Source organism: Suncus etruscus, chromosome 14 (assembly GCF_024139225.1).
Source record: "Suncus etruscus isolate mSunEtr1 chromosome 14, mSunEtr1.pri.cur, whole genome shotgun sequence".
NCBI lineage: Eukaryota > Metazoa > Chordata > Mammalia > Eulipotyphla > Soricidae > Suncus > Suncus etruscus.
In genome coordinates this window covers 73,114,106-73,133,632 of record NC_064861.1, presented here as the reverse complement: position 1 = coordinate 73,133,632, position 19,527 = coordinate 73,114,106, and the positions used below count along the sequence as shown (strand labels likewise).

The following is a 19,527-nucleotide window of genomic DNA, read 5'->3' as shown; positions in this document are numbered from 1 at the left end:
CGGCCGCCCCACTCCGGAGATTGCGGGAGCCGCGGGGCGCGCGCGCGATTGGTCCCCGCGGGGTCATGTGCCCGCCCCTCTGACGTCAATGGCGGCAGCGGCGGCGGGGCGGGGCCGCCGAGGGGGCCCCCCAGGCGCGGCCCAGCAGCAGCGGCGGCGGCGGCCGCGGCGGCAACGGGGGCGGGGCCGTGACGTCACGCCCAGCCGCGCCCCCCCACCCCATCCCCGCTCTCCGGAGCCCGGGACTGCCCGACCGAGACCACGACCCGGGTGCGTGCAGGTCGAGGTGCAGCAGCACAGCTCAAGGAGCCTGAGCAGGCGAGGCGGGCAGAGGAGGGGGAATTTGGGGGATACCCCGGGGGGACCCCCCTCACCTGCCCCAGCGCCCACCCACTCACCCAGCCACACCCCGCTCATCTTCTAGCTGTGGAACCAAAGATTCATTCAGAGGGCGCCCTCCCAAAGGAAAATGGCCTGTTGGTGGAGGTGGAGTAGGAGAGATACATAGGACAGTGCTGGGCAGGCGGGCAGGGAGATTTGGGGGGGGGGGGGGTGGAGGGTGTAATTGTGTGTGTATATGTGTGTGTAAGATTGAGATTGTGTGTGTGACTGTGTGATTGTGTGTGTGCCAAGCTAGCTGGGTTTGTTTGGTTCCCCCCCCCCACTCCCCGCATTTTTCAGAGCATCAAGAGAGAAGATGGGGGGGGGGACCTAGGGAGACTGTCTGTATGTACAACGAACTGAGCGCTTGACTTGTGTGTGCGCTAAAGGCTGAGCTTGATTCTGTCCCCCTCGCATCCTTCAAAGCATCAGGAGAAAAGATCTGGGGGGTCCTGGAGAGACAATGCAGCAACGGGCAGAGTTCTTGCTTTGCACAATCCAGTTTGGAGGGAGGGTTCCCAGCATCACAATATGGTCATGTCTTCCCCCCACCTCTTGTCAGGCGTGATCACCCTGAGCAAAGAGCCTGGAGGAAGGCCTGAGCGCAGCTGGGTGTGGCCCAAAACAAAAACGAAAGGAAAAGGGACTGGGGAATTGTCAGTGGTACACAGGATGTCCTGGTTTTGGTCCCGAGTATCCACCCTTCCCCAGAAGGGGCCATCAGTGCCTCTACCTTATCACATATATGGGAAGTGGGCATGTAGGCTGCGATGAAAATCAGTCATTTTTCAGACATTGCATCCTATGTGCTTCCTCTAGTCCTACTCAGATACAAACCCTCTGCCCAAAGCTCAGCGCTCTCCACTTGAGGGTACAGAAGGAGTGACTGACTGTATTAGGCAATCCCTGGATTGTCAGGACTAGGCCCTAGTGTGAATTCAAACATCTAAGAGCAGGGACCAGAATATTAGCATAGCAGGGAGGACGCTTACCTTGCATGTAACTGACCCAGTTGCATCCCTGCGCCCCATATGGTCCCCTGAGCCTCACCAAGGGTGACACCTGAGCACAGGACCAAGAGTCAACTCTGAGCATAAGTAGGTGTGACTCAAAAATAAAAAATATTTTGAAAGGAGTCTAGACACAGAATAGTCTCATTCATTTATGGATTTTAAGAAAAATAAAAGACATTATTATAATAATACCCAGAGACAATAGAGATGAGAATTGAAAGGACCAACTCATGATATGAAGCTTACAACAAATTGTGGTGAGTGCAGTCAGAGAAATAACTACACAAAAAACTATCATAGGGGCCGGAGAGATAGCATGGAGGTAGTGTTTGCCTTGCAAAAGTCGATTGTTTGAATCTCGGCATCCCATATGGTCCCCTGAGCCTGCCAGGAGCAATTTCTAAGCATAGAGCCAGGAGTAAACCCTGAGCGCCACCAGGTGTGACCCCCCCCAAAAAAAAATACCCTATCATAACAATGGTAATGAGTGAGAGAAGTACAATACCTATCTCAAATACAGTTGGAGTGGGGGAGGAAGGAGATGGGGGACATTGGTGGTAGGAATATTACACAGGTGAAGGGGGCTCTTCTTTTTATGACTGAGGCCGAACTTCAAATATGTTTGTAATTTTGAAGAATGAAGTGGTTTTAGAAAAAAAAAAAAAAAAGGACTCTAGAACAATCAACACTGGCTGTGCTGTGGATAGGTTACCCACTCAGACTGAACAAGTAGCTCACTGGGACTCTGGGCTGGGGACATATTCTGACTCCAAGAGGCCTTGAGGAATCAAGTGAAGAAGGGAGCAAGGAGAGTGGCAAGAAGGGTAGCAACTATGGGGCTGGGGGGGCACAGGGATGAGTGGAAGGTCTGTCCAGGCAGAGAGCAAGGAGTGCTAGAGAGACTAGGCAGAGGCCTAAGAGGTGAAAGAGGATGGGCAGTGGTGCCCAAAAGTGCTGACCTGGCCTTCTCTTGAGAGAAGTGCTACTCACAGTGTGGACTATAGACCTTGTGGGTAAGCGGGTTGTAGATGCCCGTTTGGGGAGTTCCCAGCCCCAAGTGGACAAGATGGCAGAAGAGGCAGGGATGCCGGTGAGAAGGCTGTGGCTGGCACAAAGTCACTGTCAGCAACAAGCTTGTACTTTCTTCTCCCCATTGAAAGGGCAAAACTCCACAAAACAGGCCTACAGAGATAGTAGAGCAGGAAGGGCACTTGCCTTGCACATGTCCAATTTGGATTTAACCCTTGATGATGCACATCGAAGTTCAGCCAGGAATGACTCCTGAGCATAGAACCAGGAGTAAACTCTCTGCACCACCGGGTGTGTCCGAAAAACCAACTTAATAAACCACAGAACCCGGGGCCAGAGCTTCGGCGCAAGTGGTAGGGTGTCTGCCTTGCACGCGCTCACCTAGAGTGGACGGACAGCTATTCAATCTCCTGGCATCCCATATGGTCCCCCAAGCCGGGAGCAATTTCTGAGCGCATAGCCAGGATGACCAAAAATAAATAAATAAGCAATAAAAATAAACAACAGAACCCTCCCACTCCTGCAGAACAAGATTCAAAGGGTGCAAAACAATGAGCAGCCCACATGTTGGGAGTTCTTCTTGGTCTATAAGTGTCCTGGTTAAGATCTTCTGCCACTGAGATAAGGCATATCCTCATCCCCACTCAAAAGTGAAAAGGGAGGGGCCAGAGAGATAGCATGGGGATAGGGTGTTTGCCTTGCATGCAGAAGTACAGTGGTTCGAATCCCGGCATCCCATATAGTCCCCCAAGCCTGTCAGGAGCGATTTCTGAGCGTAGAGCCAAGAGGAACCCCTGAGCACTGCCGGGTGTGACCCAAAAACAAAAACAAAAACGAAACAAAAAATAAAAGTGAGAAGGGAAAGGTGCAGAGGATACTGAGACTGGACCCCACTTCCAACCCGCCTCATATTCCGCATTGTCCCCACCCTTCCGAAACTATCCGGAGTAGACCCTCCCCTAGAACCATACCTTTACCCACAATCATGGCCTGGTCTGTTTGCTTGTTGTTTGTTTGTTTGTTTGTGGGCTACACCTGCCAGTTCTCAGGGCTTACTCCTGGCTATGCACTCAGGAATCAGTCCTGGAGGGCTTAAAGGACTGTATGGGATGTTGGGAATGGAATCTGGGTCGGCCCCATACAAGGCAAGAGAACACCGACCTATCTCTCTGTCCCCACAATAGTTTGGTCTTAATTGGAACCAAGGGCACAGAACCCCAGGATGTGTGAGGAGCATTTCTGGAGGGCAGGAGCTAGAATGTTCACAGTGATGGGCCTCATCTGCATAGTGACATCATGGTAATGTCACTCATGCCCTAGGAAGGATACTGAGATGCCAGAGCCTAGCTGGGCTTGCTTGTGGTCCACTACACTCAGGTCCTGATCCACATCAGTTGTGAATCCATCAAAAGGCCCTGCCCCGCCTCTGTAGAACCTGAGCCATGCAGTTTCTATAGATGGGCCCCAAGTTGTCCCCCTGCAGAGAAGGCCCAGATCTCCTAGGGTTCATGCTCCCAGAGTCAATCTTGCAGAGTTCATGGCACTGAATTTGTGAAGCTCTCGGCACCAAATCCCATCACTTCTGCCTTCTCTGCTGGTGACACCCCCCATCTGTTCCTGTCCTAGAGCACTACTCTCAGTGCTCCCTACACAGTTGCATACTTAGCCCTAAGCCTCAAGCTCAAGCCAGGAGCAGGGAAGGCAGCAAGCAGGTTGGCTGGGCCCCTAGGAGCTCACACCTTAGATCCCAGGGCCCATTTGTTTCTCCTGTGCTAACTCAAAAGGGAAATCAGCCTTGATGAGCTGGCACCCCCAAAGGGACTGAAGGAAGCTGCAGAAAGGAAGAGAGCTTCAATGCTAATGTGTGTGCTCCTGAGGCCCTCAGCCCCCTCCCCTAGCAGCCCTATCCCTTCTTCAGGTGCACTCAGAGTTGGGGATTCTCCTCCAAGTGCTCTTCTGTTTTCAGAAGAGTCTTTATAGCTTTGCTCATAGACTTCTACATAAAATAGTGCATGCACCCAAAACATCTTGCACCCCCCTGCATCATTCATAGGGCAAGATCCTAACCAGTGCTACCAGTCACTGCATAAGAGGGGGTCCAGAAAATATTGAACAATCAGTTTGATTTAAAAATAAATTATCCCGGGCCCGGAGAGATAGCACAGCGGTGTTTGCCTTGCAAGCAGCCGATCCAGGACCAAAGGTGCTTGGTTCGAATCCCGGTGTCCCATATGGTCCCCTGAGCCTGCCAGGAGCTATTTCTGAGCAGACAGCCAGGAGTAACCCCTGAGCACCGCCGGGTGTGACCCAAAAAACCAAAAAAAAAAAAAAAAAAAATTATCCCTCCTAAAAAAAAAAAAAAAAACACACACACACAAGAAAAAAAATAATAAATTACCCAGGGGCCAGAGTGGTGGCACAGTAGTAAGGCGTTTGCCTTGCAAGCTGCTGACCTAGGACAGACTTTGGTTCGATTCCCCCGCATCCCATATGGTCCTCCAAGCCAGGAGCTATTTCTTTTTTTTTTTTTCTTTTCTTTTTTTTGGTTTTTGGGTCACACCCGGTGGTGCTCAGGGGTTACTCCTGGCTGTCTGCTCAGAAATAGCTCCTGGCAGGCACGGGGGACCACATGGGATGCGGGGGAATCGAACCAACCACCTTTGGTCCTGGATCGGCTGCTTGCAAGGCAAAGGCCACTGTGCTATCTCTCCGGGCCCTTTTTGTTTTTTTTTTTTTTTTGGTTGTTGTTGTTTGTTTGTTTTTTGGGCCACACCTGTTTGACGCTCAGAGTTTACTCCTGGCTATGCGCTCAGAAATTGCCCCTGACTTGGGGGACCATATGGGACACCGGGGGATCTAACTGCAGTCCGTCCTACGCTAGCGCTTGCAAGGCAGACACCTTACCTCTAGCGCCACCTTCCCGGCCCTGCCAGGAGCTATTTCTGAACACATAGCCAGGAGTAATCCCCTAAGCTCACTGAGAAGAGTCAGATACTAAGCAGGACAGGCAGCAGCAGCAGCAAAAACACCCTGGGCCGGATAAATGTCCTAAGAGCACAGGCCCTCATTAGAGAACCCCCACTTGCATCTAGATCCTATTTTCATGCTAGAGACACAATAGACCGGGAATCAAGCAAGTCTTGACCCCAAGGCCACATTCAGCAGCTGGTTTGCTAAGTCTGAGCTATTCACTCTCTGGCCCTCAGGCAGAAAATGTTTGGCATTTCTGCAAGAGACGGTAAGGGCCGAATCACAGAGACACTTGGGCAACAGTTGTGGCATAACGAAAACCAAAAGGGGTGGTCTTTATTCATCTTTATTTTTAAAGGATAACACAGTCCATTGCAGTTCTGTGGTCTCTCCTTAAGGACAGGACAGACAAATGTACAAACTTTCTATCAAGTTTCCAATCGTCCTAGTGAACCTGGTCTGGCTCAGTCTTGGAGCTGGGTCGTCTGTGGATCACGTCTCACCCCAAGGCACCTCCCGGCAGATGAAGCTCACAGCCTGGTTAGAGCACAAGGGTAGGGAAGGAGGGACCTGAAACCCCTGCTTCTCACAAGTCACCACCCCTTCCCACAATTTATGGCAAAAAGAACAGACACTTTGTTATTCCTCCCCTGCATCTCTTCCATGCTTCAGTCATACCTGGGCTGTTAGCAAAACTCAGGCCAGTTGCTGTAGGATATCCATGCACCACCAGGCCTGACTCAGGTTGCATGGAGCCAGGCACTTCCCATGAGCCCACCTCCACCAACCGCCCTTCAGCTGTGCAGTGGGTGCAAAAAGCTTTTCTGGGAAACCCTGCATTGTTGCTGACATCTGAGAGCTGGACACTTCGTATTGGAGGCGGGGGGGGGGGGGGGTCGGGGGGCTCTGATCTAGGTACAGAATCCTGGGCTCTGCCAGAGAAGCTAGGAAAACGGGGAGGGTATTTGACTCAAATGTGGCCAATCCTAGGGGCCGGAGAGATAGCACAGCAGTGTTTGCCTTACAAGCAACCAATCCGGGGCCGGGCGGTGGCGCTGGAGGTAAGGTGCCTGCCTTGCCTGCGCTAGCCTAGGACGGACCGCGGTTCTATCCCCCGGCATCCCATATGGTCCCCATATGTTGCCAGGAGCAACTTCTGAGCGCATAGCCAGGAGTAACCCCTGAGCGTCACAGGGTGTGGCCCAAAAACCAAAAAAAAACAAAAACAAAAAAAAAAAAAACAAGCAACCAATCCAGTAGCTATTTCTGAGCAGATAGCCAGGAGTAACCCCTGAGCACCTCCAGGTGTGGCCAATATATATATATATATATATATATATATATATATATATATATATATATATATAGCCAATCCAAGTATGATCTCCTACATCCCACAAGGTCCCTTGAACTGTGTCAGGAATGAGTTTTTTTAAATACTTTTTGGGCCACACCAGGGGTTATTCCTGGTGACTCTCTGCTCAGACACTCCTGGCAGGCTCAGAGGACCCTTATGAGATGCTGAACATCAAACCTGGGTGAGCCACTGGCAAGGCAAATGCCTCCCCACTGTGCTATCACTGGGGCGTTGGGGACAGGAATGATACTTGAGTGCAGAGCCACACACAAGTAACTCCTAAGCATCATTGGATATGAACCACTAAAAAAAAAAAAAGAAAAAGAAAGATGCTAATTATACCCCCAATTCCTGACAGCCAGAGTGTCCCTAAGAGACAGCTGTGTGCTTAATGGGGGCACAAACCCTTTGAGGGAAATCCCTAGGTCCTAGGGAGGCATTTTCCTACCACCCTCCATTAGGATCAATTGTGAGGTTGCAGCCAGGAGTGTTCAATCTCCCTTGGACACCCCTTGCCCCCAGCATGGGAGCTGGAGAAAAACCTACCCTCTTTATCAGGCCAAGCAGGGTTTGGAGCAGCCTATCTCTGGGGTGCCCCCAGGGTGCCAAGCCCCCACTGCGAGCAGGCAGCAAATCCCTGCTAGAGGCTCTTCAGGGCACCACCACTGCTCGCTAGAACCCTCCAGAAGCCTCGTGTGAGCACGCTGTGGAAATGACATCAGCCCACAGAGCTTCCCCAGCCCAGTTTCCAGCAGGCATGAGGCACCAGCCTGGCAGGACACACGCTCTGAGCCGCTGACATTGAATGCGCTGATGGAATGAACACAGAGCCAGGCTTGGGAGTCCTGGTTGCTTGCCCTCCCTCCCAACGGTAGGGGAGGAGCACTGCCTCCCCCCACCACCCAGTGAAAAACAGTCCCTATGGGCAGATGTACTTCGTACTGGGAGTGGGGAAAGGGACCTGGCTTCAGCCGCCTGCAGCTCCCCTTCCCCCCACCTGCTCCGGTTTCAAGGGACCGCGTTAGCCATGGAAGGAACACGCAGTACCATCCTCCCCCCTGCCCTTCTTGGTTGCATCAAATAATTAAGTCTGAGGTTAGTAATAAAAAAAAAAAATTAGCATGGCAGAGAATGGCTCGTGCCTTCTAGTTGATCGATGAACTTTCACCAACACCAGAATCTTCACAGCTGTTATTTCTGGGTGCTGGATTGCCCATTTCCCCCTCACTGCTCTCCCCCCTTCACAATCAATGTTATTGAAGCGGGTTTCACACGTCATGAAATGTGCCGGTTTGAAAGGCACAGGTAGGGGGCTGCAGAGAAATGTGTGCCTGAATGAGCTCAGACTTTCCAGGCAGGAAGCTCCGGTTCTGTTCTCAATGCTGCATAGACATACCTCCCCAGAATATCTCCTAAACACAGATAGGGGTGACCCCAAACTGGCCCACCCCCACAGAAGAACAGGTGGGTGTAGTTCTAGGACACCCTGGCAACTCTCAAACTCCTGACACCCCAGAGAAGTCTACTGCTCAGCCATTACACCCCAGCTCCTCTGCTTCTGCCCACCAATTCTGGAGAGCTAAGACACAAACAGGGGTGTGTCCTGGGGGGATGTCGACTTTCCTTTGTGTCATCACTGCTAGGTCAACACCCATAGGTGCTTGAGTGGGGTGGGGGCCTGGGATGTCCATGATGACAACACAAGAATTTTTTGAGTTTTCTTGGGGGAAACAAACCATGCCCTGCAGTACTCACCAACTATTTGGGCTCTGTGCACAAGAGTGACCCCTGGAGGAGCTCTAGGGACTGTATGTGGTGCCAGAGATTTGAATCAGGGTCTGCAGAATACCTGGCAAGTGCCTTAAGCCCTGTACTGTCTCCTTCACCCACCAGACAAGCAAAAACAGAAATTTTGTTTGTTTGTTTTGGGGCCACATCCAGAGGTACTCAAGGATTATTCCTGGCACTCAGGACTTACTCCTGATGGTGCTCAGGGGACCATCTAGAGTGCCGGGGATCGAACCCAGGTCGGCCACATGCGAGACAAGTACCCTACCTGCTATGTTATCTCTCCAGCCCCACTTCACCAGTTTTGGAGGTTCCTCAGGGTTTCTGTGTATCTCCTATTCTGCCTCTTTTGTTTCTAACCAATCTAGCTCTGACTTGAAAAAAAAAGAAAACATTTACCAGGAATTTCGGTCTACTTCTCTCTACCTCTCTTTCCTCCCTGCCCCTAGTTTTCTGGGGTTTTATTTTAGGGGTGATATTTGGGAGGTGTGAACCTCTCCTGGAAGATCTTGGGAGTGATTTCTGATTCTCCATATAAGAGTGACCCCTGGCAGAGCTCAGAGATTGAACCAGGGTCAGTCGCATGTAAACCAAACAGCGTCACCTCTGTTCCTATTTCTCTGCTCCCTTCCAAACTGCCCACACTGAGTGCGCCTTGATTTGTTTTCTGATTTGAAATGGAGAGCAATGTCATCCTCTTTTTTTTTTTTTTTAAAGAATTTTCCAGGACTTCACAAAGATCCCAAACACCAGGCAGCTGCCGAATTGAAGGAACAGGACCGAGGGCCGCGGGTCATGGTTTTTAAAGTAAAAACCATCGTGTTTTGCAGACTAATTGCATTTCTCTCCCCTCCCAGTCTTTGCAGGGAGCAGCACATTGGCCGATTTGAATGTGACCTCCTTTCTGTCCCTCCATCCGCTGAGTCAGTTGCTATGGAGCAATGAAAGGAAGCTTCCGGAAGGAAATGGATTTCAGGCATGAAGAGTAGGGCATTTTGCCCCAATCCTGCCCACATTCTCCTCTGCCCTGACCATGCGACCAACCTTTGGGTGCTTCTCCCTTTGTGCAGATGAGCAAAGGGGGTACCATTAGGAGGGGTTGTTTGAGATCCTACAGCAGGAGAATATGGGGGGCTTTAGAAAGCACAGTGCAACTCAGCTGTGCCCCTTTTCCTCAGTTCAGTCACGTGCACCAAATTTCTTCCTCTGAGTCTGTCTTTTCATCAGTGAAAATGAGATGCAGTGACTCACCCCAGCTAGTGAGAGGCCATAGGTAACCGTGAGAACCAACCTCAGAAGAAGTGGGCCCAGTGGGTGGTGGAGGATGAGGTTCCTCAGCTTTGTTCTCTTTACCCAAGCACAGAGTCAAAATGGGGCCCTGAACCGTGGGGTGCAGGGAAAGGATAGAGGTTCCCTGATGGCTCCAGGGAGCAGTATCTGGGACCCAGATAGATGTAAGGGTGACTGTGCACAGCATCAGGGGCCACCCCGGACATCCACTGGCCACACTCACAGAATGATGAGTGGGAATGAATCCTTATTTTGTTCGGGCCACATTCAGGAGCACTCAAGTCTGACTTCTGATTGTGCTCAGGGATCACTCCTAGCAGTGTTGTGTTGATTGGGATGACGGGGATTGAACCCTGGTTGGCTGTGTGCAAAGGCAACAATAAATATGCAGCAGCTATCCAGACCAGTAGATATTCAATTTTCTAAGAAGAAAAAGAAAAGAAAAGAAAAAAGGGGCTTGGGGCTGGAGAAATAGCAAAGCGGTCAGGCAATTTGCCTTGCAAGCGGCCAACCCAGGACCAAAGATGGTTCGAATCCCGGCATCCCATAAGGTCCCCCATGCCTGCCAGGAGTGATTTCTGAGCAGATAGCCAGGAGTAACCCCTGAGCGCCACCGGGTGTGGCCCCCCCAAAAAAAGGGGGGGGACTGAAATGATAGAATAGCAGGTAAGGAACTCGCCTTGCTTGTGGCCAACCCAGATTTGAACCCCAGCATCCCATAGGGTCTCTTGAGCACTATCAGGAGTAATTCCTGTGTCCAGAGCCAGGAGTAATCATTGAGCATTGCTGGGTGTGGCCAAAAAAAAAAAAGTCAGAGAAAAAACATGTTGGGAGTTTGCAGAGTTGGTGGATTTTGAGGGCTGAGGAAAAACATAAGCCAAGTGATCAGGCTCCTTTGGAATTTCTTGGCCACACACACACACATTCTCATAGAGTCACACAGAGATACACTCATTCACATGCACTCATGTACATATATACACTTGCATAGTCACAGAACCTCAACATTCACGTACATACCTATATACCCAGACACATATATACAAATGGTTACACAGATCAACACACACATATGCATTCACATCCACACACATATCCAGATACTTATATAATCACATAGATACAGATATACATCCACACCCATATATACTCATACCCATATCCACTCACGTGTATACATAAACACACACGTATGCTCACGCTCACATAAAGAGATGCATATGCTTCTATAAGTATGCAGGCATGCTTACCCACATAGTCACACAGTTATACACCAAGCTCACAAACATGCAGATACCCTCACATACACAGCTAGACACGTACACACACACACACACACACACACACACACACACACACACACACCATCGTGTGAGAGTGAGCCTTATCCAAACATAGTCAGACTGACCATGGGGCCCACCCTCTCCAGCATGACCTCACCCTCACTCATGACATCTGTGACAACCCCACTGGGAGGTGGCAGATAAGGTCACCCCCAAGTCATAGGGCAGCCAGGACTTTGGCATCATCTGAGAGGACTGTCCAGGCCTCTGATAGAGCCCATCACTCTTTCCTGCACCCTGTCTTGTACCTGTACTGTGCTTGGGCAACTCCATATACAACCCCTCACTCCCAGGCTGGAAGTCACTCAATTTATTTCCTATGCTAACATAGGAAATTATGCTAACATAACAGTGTGGGCCTGCCACACTGTCCCCAGGGACATGGGAGGGGCCTTTGGGGGTGCCCTGGGCAGGCTATGAGTCAAGGACTAGAGATGAGAGTCCATGGTCTGCTCTTTTCCCCATCTCAGTTTCACAAGGCACCCTAGGAGCATTAAAGTTCAAAAATGTAGCTAGGATCATTCAGCGACAGACAGTGACCCACAGAGCCTGGATGGCAGGTGTGACCTCGAACCAAGTTCTGTCACCGAGCTTGGAGAGGGGACTTCGTGGTAGCAGTTGCCAGGTAGTTGAGAGCTAGCACTGGGACAGGGAGCAGCTGAGTTGGTCCTTTCTGAAAATTCAAGAAAAATTCAAGAGCTGCTATGGAGTCCACCCACGGACACCTTTCCCCAGCCCCTGGGGCTGCTCTCAAGGTGGGAAAGGCAGACTCGGCTTCAGCCTCCCGCCCTGACAGAAGCCACCGAAGAGGCTGGGCCAGGAAGTGGCAGGGTGGGGACTGGAATCCCGCACAGGGCACACTGGAGTCTGTGTTCCTTTTGGACTTTGCTTCGGTGACTCACAGTTTGGAGCACAGTTTGGTGTTCGTCTCCTTGACAGGCCACAGATTAAAGGGGCCATCGACACATCCCACCCCAAGTGCAGCTGCGCCTGGTACCTGGCAAGACCTAAAAGCAGGGACGTGGGGCTGACTGGCCCCTTCTGTTCTTCTGTTCTGCAGGTGGAGGAACTGGGTGTCCATGAGGAAGGGTTGTCTATACCTGAGGCACCCGGGCAGGGGGCAGGAGGTAAAGCCAGGCCCTGGACTTCTGCCAGCACCCCTAGTTCACACTATCCCTACCCCCAACCCCTGGGGCTTAATCCTTGGAGGGAAGACAGATAAAGCTCATTCCTTTCTCATCTGTCACTTTGTTTTGTTTTTCAAAACAAGCAAAAAACTTATTTTCCTAAAATGTGATGTTTGTTTTTTGTTTGTTTGTTGGCAACATCAAGTGATGCTCAAGGGTTTCTCCTGGCTCTGTGCTCAGAAATTATTCCTGGCAGGGGGGCTGGAGCAATAGCACAGAGGGTAGGGAGTTTGCCTTACATGTGGCCGACCTGAGTTTGATCCCTGGCATCCTATATGGTCCCCCTGAACCTTCCATGAATGATTCCTGAGGGCAGAGCCTGGAGTAACCCCTGAGCACTGCCAAATGTGGCCCAAACAAAACAAAACAAAATTCCTGGCAGGCACAGGGGACCCAATGGAATGCTGGGGATGGAACTTGGGTCATTGTATGCAAGGCAAACGATCTCCTCACTGTGCTATTATTGCTCTAGCTCCAAAAACATGATCTTTTTCCCTTGGAACAAATGAAAACACTGCCAATAAACAGGAAGTGAGTGATAAGCACTCACCTGTACACTCGTTCCCATTCGACAGAACACAGCAGGGCCTGAGCATCAGCACGTGGGTGCGGCTCAAAACCCAATAAATAAATAAACCAAAGGCCTGTATGTACGAAGGTCACTGCAGCAACAGGCCTGTGACTAGACGCACTCCTCACTGTAGGCCACTGAAAGTTCAAGGGGTTACCTTGGAACGGCCAGGATCCAGAGGCCCCAGCCAAAGAGAGCTGAGAGAGTTGGAGCCCTGTTTGGCATGCAGGAAGTTCTAGTTGGATCCCTAGCTCTGCAGATGATCCTCTGAGCACCACCACAAGCAACCTCCTGAGCACAGAGTCCAGAGGAACCTCTGAACACTGCCGAGCAACGCCCCCAAACGAAGTGGCTAGAGCCATAGTACAATGGGGAGGACACTCACTCCGCACATGACTGACCTGGGTTCAATCTCAGGCACTCCAGTTGGTCTCCCAAGTATCACCAGGAGTACAGAGCCAGTAGTAAGCATTGAACACAGGTGTGGCCCCAAAACAAAGTTAAAAATAAAAGAAAGAAAAGATGGGGCTAGAGAGATAGCCTGGAGGTAAGGCATTTGCCTTGCATGTAGAAGGTCGGTGGTTTGAATCCTGGCATCCCATATGGTCCCCTGAGCCTGCCAGAAGCGATTTCTGAGCATAGAGCCAGAAGTAACCCCTGAGCGCTGCCGGTGTGACCCAAAAACCAAAAAAATAAAATAAAAAAGGAAGGAAGGAAGGAAGGAAGGAAGGAAGGAAGGAAGGAAGGAAGGAAGGAAGGAAGGAAGGAAGGAAGGAAGGAAGGAAGGAAGGAAGGAAGGGAAAGAAAGAAAGAAAGAGAGAGAGAGAGAGAGAGAGGGAGGGAGGGAGGGAGGGAGGGAGGGAGGGAGGGAGGGAGGGAAGGAAGGAAGGAAGGAAGGAAGGAAGGAAGGAAGGAAGGAAGGAAGGAAGGAAGGAAGGAAGGAAGGAAGGAAGGAAGGAAGGAAGGGGGGCCAGGAAGGTGGCGCTAGAGGTAAGGTGTCTGCCTTGCAAGTGCTACCCAAGGAAGGAGCGCGGTTCGATCCCCCGGTGTCCCATATGGTCCCCCCAAGCCAGGGGCGATTTCTGAGCGCTTAGCCAGGAGTAACCCCTGAGCGTCAAATGGGTGTGGCCCAAAAACAAAAAAAAAAAAAAAAAAAAAAGAAAGAAAAGAAATGACATTTTCAAAAAATGTGTGGACTTCTCTTTTTTTTTTTTCGGTTTTTGGTTTTTGGGTCACACTCGGCAGCGCTCAGGACCTACTCCTGGCTCCAGGCTTAGAAATCGCGCCTGGCACGCTCCGGGGACCATATGGGATGCAGGGATTCGAACCAATGACCTTTTGCATGAAAGGCAAACGCTCTACCTCCATGCTATCTCTCCGGCCCCGGACTTCTCTTTTTTAAATTAAACTAAATTTTATTTTATTTTTGGATTTGGGGTGGGTCACACTAGACTGTGCCCAGGGGTTGCTCATGTTTCACACAAGGATCAAGCCTGGGGCCCGGAGAGATAGCACAGCGGTGTTTGCCTTGCAAGCAGCCGATCCAGGACCAAAGGTGGTTGGTTCGAATCCCGGTGTCCCATAGGGTCCCCCGTGCCTGCCAGGAGCTATTTCTGAGCAGACAGCCAGGAGTAGCCCCTGAGCACCACCGGGTGTGGCCCCCCCAAAAAAAACAAAACAAAACAAAAAAAAAAAGGATCAAGCCTGGTAGGTTCAGGGCACTCACTATAAGGGATACTGCACATGAAACCCAGACTGGTCACATGAAAGACACATGCCTTACCAGATGTACCATCTCTCTGGCCCTTTCCCTATTTTTAAAAAAAAAATTTTAATTATATTATTATATTGTAAATTTTTTTTGTTTTTTTTTTTTTTTTTGAGCCACACCCGGCGGTGCTCAGGGGTTACTCCTGGCTGTCTGCTCAGAAATAGTTCCTGGCAGGCAGGGGGGACCATACGGGACACCGGGATTCGAACCAACCACCTTTGGTCCTGGATCGGCTGCTTGCAAGGCAAACACCGATGTGCTATCTCTCCGGGCCCATATTGTAATTTTTTTTGGGGGGGGCCATACCCAGTGATGCTCAGGGGTTATTCCTGGCTACGCGCTCAGAAATCGCTCCTGGTTTGGGGGACCATATGGGACGAATATAGGATTGAACCGCAGTTCGTCCTAGGCTAGCCGCAGGTAAGGCAGATGCCTTACCACTTGCACCACCACTCTGAGCCCTATATTATAATATTTTTTGTTTTTTTTGGGGGGGGGGTCACACCTGGCAGCGCTCAGGGGTTACTCCTGGTTCTTTTTTTTTTTTTTTTTTTTTTTTTTTGGTTTTTGGGCCACACCCGGTGACGCTCAGGGGTTACTCCTGGCTATGCGCTCAGAAGTCGCTCCTGGCGAGGGGGACCATATGGGACACCGGGGGATCGAACCGCGGTCTATCCAAGGCTAGCGCAGGCAAGTCAGGCACCTTACCTCTAGTGCCACCGCCCGGCCCCTTACTCCTGGTTCTATGCTCAGAAATCACTCCTGGCAGGCACAGGAGACCATTTGGGATGCCAGGATTTGAACCACTGACCTTCTGCATGAAGGCAAATGCTCTACCTCCATGCTATCTCTCCAGCCCTTCTATTCTATATTATAATTTTTTTTTTGGTTTTTGGCCACACCCAGCGGTGCTCAGGGGTTACTCCTGGCTGTCTGCTCAGAAATAGCTCCTGGCAGGCACGGGGGACCATATGGGACACCGGGATTCGAACCAACCACCTTTGGTCCTGGATGGGCTGCTTGCAAGGCAAACACCGCTGTGCTATCTCTCCGGGCCCTCTATATTCTAATTTAAAAAAATTTTTGTTTGTTTGTTTTTGGGCCACACCCGGCGGCGCTCAAGGGTTACTCCTGGCTATCTACTCAGAAATAGCTCCTGGCAGGCATGGGGAATCATATGGGATGCTGGGATTCGAACCAATCACCTTTGGTCCTGCTTGCAAGGCAAACGCCACTGTGGTATCTCTCTGGCCCCTTTTAAAGTTATTTTAATGGGTGTATACGTTGAAGACGGATATGGAAATTCTCTTTTATTTATTAATAGTGTGGGGAACACACCTGGTGGTACTCAGGGGTCACTCCTAGGCAGGATTTAGAGGACCATACGTGTTGCCAGATTTTGAATCCAATCAGCTGCGTGCCAAGGAAGCACGACACCCACTGGCCTATCTCTCTGGCTCCGATAGGCATCTGAAATCTGTGACTGTGTATGTATGGATCTGTATATGTGTGTGTCATTAATTATGTGTATGTATGCATGTGAATGTGGATACATGTGTATATGTATAAATGTGAGAGTATATATGTGAGGTTGCATGTTATATGTATATGTGTGTGAACGTGTATGCATGGATGTGTGCATAAGGGTGCAATGTGAGAATGTGTGTCTATGTGTGGGAGTGTGTGAATGTGCATGAATGTGTGCACATTCATGTCCCGGTCTCTGTGTGCCCCTCTGAGGGCTCCAAGGCACCCTGCCTCTTGCGTGAAAGAACGGGATTGAAGTGATTAAGTAATTACCTCCTCTCCTGGGGGTTCTTTCCAACTTTCCAGTCTTGTTAACAAGCAACAACAAAAAGAAGAGCTTTCTTCTTCATGCTGCTGGAATCTTCCCTCAGATGCAGAAAGGGAGGGAGGCAAAGGGTGCCCAGGGCTAGGGAGGGGGAAACGGGCCATCTGGGGCTACTCTCAAAGCACTTCGGTGGGGGGGGGGGGGCTAGTGAAGGTGAGTCAAAGGGGTTGAGGTCTTTCTTTTCTCACCCTCATGGGTAGAAACTTCTCTCCCCATTTTATGAGGAGCCCCAATAACAGTGATAAGTGGGCCCCCCAATGCCAACCAGCTCAAACTCTTTGTTGTTGTTGTTTTGTTTTGAGGCATGAGCCACACCCAACAGTGTTCCAGGCTGACTCCAGGATTTGTGCTCAGGGATCACTACTGGCCGGGCTCTGGGGACCATATGTGTTCAGGGCTTACTCCTGGCTCTCCACCCAGGTCAGTCATATGCAAGGTAAGTGCCCTCTCTAACCGCTGTACTATTTTTTTCCAGCCCCTGCACCAGAGATTCTTTATCCTGTCATCTGTTTTAAGACATGCTCTGTTTCCAGATTTGGCTATTGTAAATAGCTGAGGGCAGGGGTCAGGCAGAGGCAAAGGCCCCAAGTGCCAACCCTGGATGGACATTCAACCATGGTTTGTGGCTAGGAGATTGAGTATCTTAAGACTGGCCCCCTGCTGGAGAGATAGCATGGAGGTAAGGCATTTGCCTTGCATGCAGCAGGATGGTGGTTTGAATCCCGGCATCCCATATGGTCCCCCGAGCCTGCCAGGAGTGATTTCTGAGCGTAGAGCCAGGAGTGACCCCTGAGTGCTGCCGGGTGTAGCCCAAAAACCAAAAAAAAAAAAAAAAAAAAAAAAAAGACCGGCCCCTGGGTATTGTTGGAAAGCCCCTACAAAAATAGAAAGGGGCTGGAGAGATAGCACAGAGGGTAGGCTGCTTTCCATATGGTTCCTGGAGCACCACCAAGAGTGATTCTTTTTTTTTTTTTTTTTGGTTTTTGAGTCACACCCGGCAGTGTCAGGGGTTACTCCTGGCTCTACACTCAGAAATCGCTCCTGGCAGGCTCGGGGGACTATATGGAATTCGAACCACTGTCCTTCTGCATGCGAGGCAAACACCTTACCTCCATGCTATCTCTCTGGCCCCCAGAAGTGATTCTTTTTTTTTTTTTTTTTTTGGTTTTTGGGCCACACCCGTTTGACGCTCAGGGGTTACTCCTGGCTATGTGCTCAGAAATGGCCCCTGGCTTGGGGGGACCATATGGGACGCCGGGGGATCGAACCGCGGTCCTTCCTTGGCTAGCGCTTGCAAGGCAGACACCTTACCTCCAGTGCCACCTACCTGGCCCCCAGAAGTGATTCTTGAGCCCAGAGCCAGGAGTAACCTCTGAGCAGCAATGGGTGTGGCCCCCAAACCAAACCAAACAATAAAACACCCAAACTGCCAAGAGAGGCAAAGTGGCCTGGACCGTGTTGTCCTCACATAGAGAGGGTCACTGACCAGCAGCCAGGAAGGCTCTACAAGAAGGGGTTCTCCATGGTCCCAGGTGGCACTCCCCAGTGATGCAACGCCCCAAATCTGAGACCGGAGTGTGGCTCTCAGACTGTGGTTGCATTGACACCCCCACCTTCCCCTGACTAACTCCAGTGGACCACCGAAGTCTGTATTTCTAGCAAGTTCTCCTATGCCCCCGACCCATGCAGAGAAACAGTCTCCTGCCTGTGCATGCAGGGACAGCAAAGAGTGCTTTTGGATGCTTCCTACTGACACATCCCCACTGCCTTGTTCAGCTCAGTCCACACCCAGCCACCCCCCACCCCAACCCCAGATGTTGAAATCTTAACCCCAGGACTGTGAACGCGACCTTATTTGGAAATAGGGTCTTTGCAGAAGATCAAGTCCGATGAGGTCATCAGGGTGGAACCAATTCCAATACAGCTGGGGTCTTGATGGAAAGAAAGCACTTGAGCATGGAGCGGGAAAGGCTGAGCTAGGAACTGATACTGGGGCTTTGGAAGATCACATTTGTAAACCCAGACACCCCCAAGATGCCCCAGAGGCTGGCAGGGAGCAAAGAGGCAGGAAGTTATGGTGCTGGTGGGGGGGTACAGAAGGATTCACAGATGCATTTTGGTTAGCACTGGCAGCCTGCAGTGCCAGTCCAGGCGGAAACCTTGAGTACGAGCCACAGCCCCCCCACCCGAGGGCTGCTGAAGCTGTGGTGCTAGGAACTGACCCCTGATCCTCCAAGCATGCGCAGTGGCTCTTAATGTGAGAGGAAACTTGCCCAGTTCAGGGCACTGCAGGGGACTCAGACACATCTGCAAAAAGTTTGATGACATCAAACAGCCCCATTCCAGATTTTCAAACATAAGCCACAGTAAATCTTAGAAAACCTGCACAAGAAGTTGAGGGTTTCAGATGTACAGAGAATGTTATGACTGCTGTTTGCTGCTGCTGCGTGTGTGTGTGTGTGTGTGTGTGTGTGTGTGTGTGTAATTGGGGGCCACATCGGTGCTTTTAAGTGGCCATTCCCAGCAATCCCTCTTGCAGGGGTCTCAAATTCGCGGCCCACAGGCCACAAAAGGCCCTCCATACAACATTTTGTGGCCCTGCCCTAGAGGAATCTTCTTTTTTTGTTTTGTTTTGTTTTAGTTGTTTGGGTCACACCCACCAATGTTCAAGGCTTACTACTGACTATGCACTCAAGGATCACCCCGACTTTGCCTCCTGCGGCCCGCAGGTAAATTGAGTTTGAGACCCCTGCTTGAGGGACCAAACAGTGTCCCCAAGAGGGATGGAACCCAGGCCCCTCCTGCATGCAAAGCCACATTCTGCCTCTTTAAAAATGATGGCAAGGGAGCTGGAGGGATAGCACAGCGGTAGGGTGTTTGCCTTGCACGTAGCCAACTCAGGATGGAAGGTGGTTCGAATCCTGGCATCCCATATGGTCTCCTGAGCATGCCAGGAGCAATTTCTGAGCACAGAG

General features: G+C 50.8%; 1 protein-coding gene across 1 annotated transcript in view; it reads left to right on the top strand.

The window, feature by feature from the left end:
• Nucleotides 1-19,527, top strand: part of GCSH (glycine cleavage system protein H) — a 729,662-nt gene that overhangs the window by 561,614 nt on the left and 148,521 nt on the right. The gene's annotated exons all lie outside the window — the stretch shown is intronic.